This window comes from Vombatus ursinus, unplaced genomic scaffold (genome assembly GCF_900497805.2).
Source record: "Vombatus ursinus unplaced genomic scaffold, bare-nosed wombat genome assembly UNPS02014779.1, whole genome shotgun sequence".
Taxonomy (NCBI): Eukaryota; Metazoa; Chordata; class Mammalia; order Diprotodontia; family Vombatidae; genus Vombatus; species Vombatus ursinus.
In genome coordinates, this window is record NW_020954557.1 from 59,538,671 (window position 1) to 59,541,449 (window position 2,779).

Consider the following 2,779-nt stretch of genomic DNA (forward strand, 5'->3'; position numbering starts at 1 on the left):
ACACACACACACACACACACACACACACACACACACACACACACACATATACAGTGTACAGAGTGCTGGGCCTGGAGTCAGAAACACAACTCCGTGATTTCAAATCTGGCCTCAAACACTTACTAGCTGTATGGCCCTGAATAAGTCACTTAATTTTGTTTTGCCTCAGTTTCCTCATCTGTAAAATGAGCTGGAGAAAGAAATGGCAAACCACTCCAGTGTCTTTGCCAAGAAAACCCCTAATGGGGTCATGAGGAGTTAGGCATGACTAAAACAAATGAACAACAATGCCTACACCTACAGTACAGGGGTGAGCTATAGTTGATTACCTAGCAAAAGAAAGTGAGGAATTGTGAAACAGGTTGGTGAAGAACCAATGCAGTGCTGTGTTATGAAAACCCAGAGAGAAGAGTTATCTAGGAGGAGAGGGAGGTCAACTGCATCAACTGCTGCATAGAAGTCAAGAAGAGTGAGGACTGAGAAAAGCCTATGAAATTTGGCAATTATAAGATTATTGGCAATTTTAGAGAGAAGGTTTTGTTGGATTTTGACTCTGAAAGGGAGGAAAGATATAGGAGAATAACCTGAGCAACTGATAGTGGGTAAAGTAAGGGTTTTTTTAAGGACAAAGTCAAGTATTACACAAAATATCTGAGACACTTGTAGGAAAAAAAAAAAAAACCTGAACGGTGTTAGATTTAGGTGCAGAGTGAGTTTTATATTATAGTAGGAAACATATTGTGGTCATCTGGAAATACAAGATAGAAGGAAAAGACCTTGAAGTAAAGGCTGAAAGACCACTTGTCCCGTTGTAATGGGGATTCTTCTCCTTATGGGTTAGATAGCTACTCACCTTCATACTCTAAAATTCTGTGTGAGAGCCAGGGTAGAGATGTAGAACTGGGAATCATCAGCATAGAAGAAACCATAGAGTTCTAGGAAATCTTCCTGGCACAGGACAGCAGCTCTGTCCAATAACTCTAAAAGCTTAAAAAATTTCCTTTGCCTCTATAGGCCTCAGTTTTTCTACTGCAAAATGATATGGCTGGCCTATATTATTTTTTAAATTAAATTTTATTTTTAATTATAAAGTATTTCTTTCTTTCTCTCTCCCATTTCGCTTGCCCTGCTGAAAAAGAAAAACAAAATCCTTGACACAGATGAGTAATAGTCAAGCAAAACAAATTCCTGTATCAGTCATGACCAAAATGGTATCTCATTCTGCATAGTATGGTCTAGATTAACTTCCAAAGTTCCTTAAAACACTGACATTCTACAGACTACCGTGTTATAGTTACCTACCTTAAAAGCAAATAAGCTTAGGAGCGATAGGCATTCAGGGTTGTCACCCACAGTGACATTCTGAGAGATCACCTAGTCATTACACATTACATATATATTATACATACAATACACATTATACAGATGAAGAAAACGACTCCCAAGAGAAAAGAAGCGACTTGTTTCGAGTCACAGCTTCCTCCTAGCTAGAAACCCAGGGGTCTTCTCACTGCACTACTTCTTCTGGGAGACGCCAAGTAGAGGAGAGAGTTTCAATTGTTTCTAAATTTAAATAGGATGGGATACACATCGAGAAACTTCCTTTAAAAACCACACCTCCACCAAAAGAGGGGCAGCTTGGCTTAGTAGCTGGAGACAGGAAAAATTCGGTTCTATTTCCGCCTCCGCCTCATACTGGCTGGGCCACCTGGGCAACCCCCAGGACTGTACAGAGAGGGCCGGGAACGCGCGGACCTCCGCTAGAACAAGTTTTAAATTCTGTATGTTCCTGAAATCACAAGTCCACGCCCTACGCCTAATTCCATCTAAAAAAAGAAGGCCTTATTTCAGGAGGTTCTGTAAACTCCTTTTTTCCCTTATCTCCTTGTTCTTCCAGTCTGCCGCCTCCCCCTCCCACAACCCACAGTGCGCATGCGTGCGCTGTTACACCTCCCCTGCCCCGCCCTGCGGGAAGCGGGTCCTCCCCTTTCACCGCCCCCCCCACTCCCTTCCGCTTCACCTGTCCTGCCCGCGTGACGCATCTCGCCCCGGAACCAGCACCTGAAGGCGGGTTGCCGTGAGCGGCTCCATTAGTCCCCGAGGCGGGAGGGGCCAGCCCTCAGCCGGCTGTACAGGAAGAGGCGGCGGGAAGTGGCCGCGGCTCCAGGACCCGCTGACCGGACGGGCCTCCGTCGCCGCCGTCGTGACAGGTGGGAAGCGAGGACGCTGGGGACGCTCGTGACCCCGCCTCCCTCCGGACCCCCCATCCCTCCCGCCTCTGGAGCGCGCGCGGGGCGCGGGCCTCTGAGTCTCCCCTCCCCCCCCGCCCTGGCCGTGAAGGGGCCAGGATGCCCGTTACCTTGACAGAAGGGCATCCGGGGAGACCCATGTTTTCCCCATGAACGTAGTGGAAAACCGGTGGTCTACACCGGCTTCCCCTTGCTCCTACACCTCGGTCCAACCCCAGAGCGTCTGGTGTAGCCCCAGGTGCAACCTATAGAGGCTGGTGTGGGAGGGGGTCATTCTAGTATTGATGGCATCGATAGTTCTCATTTATCAAGTGCTTGAACATCTCATTTGATCCTCACAAACTACCCTAACAGCCCTATTTTACAGAGGAGGAAACAGAGGCAGACAGTTTCAGTGACTTGCCCAGGATCCAGTATGTGTCTTAGTCGGAATTTTAACCCAGATCTACCTTACTCCGGCTCCGGGTTCTACACATTAAACGCTACCTAACTGCTTTGGGCGCTCCCCTGAGATATCATCTTGTTTGTCT

At 47.4% G+C, this 2,779-nt stretch overlaps 1 protein-coding gene across 3 annotated transcripts in view; it reads left to right on the forward strand.

Annotated features, from left to right (window-relative positions):
• Nucleotides 1-2,042: 2,042 nt before the first annotated feature.
• WDSUB1 (WD repeat, sterile alpha motif and U-box domain containing 1) overlaps nucleotides 2,043-2,779 on the forward strand; it is an 81,570-nt gene continuing 80,833 nt past the window's right edge. For 2 of the 3 annotated variants that reach the window (XM_027866158.1, XM_027866159.1), the window contains exon 1: nucleotides 2,043-2,210. The gene's annotated coding sequence lies outside the window, so the exon portion shown is untranslated. The remainder of the gene's footprint in view (nucleotides 2,211-2,779) is intronic. The other variant, XM_027866160.1, reaches the window with a different exon arrangement.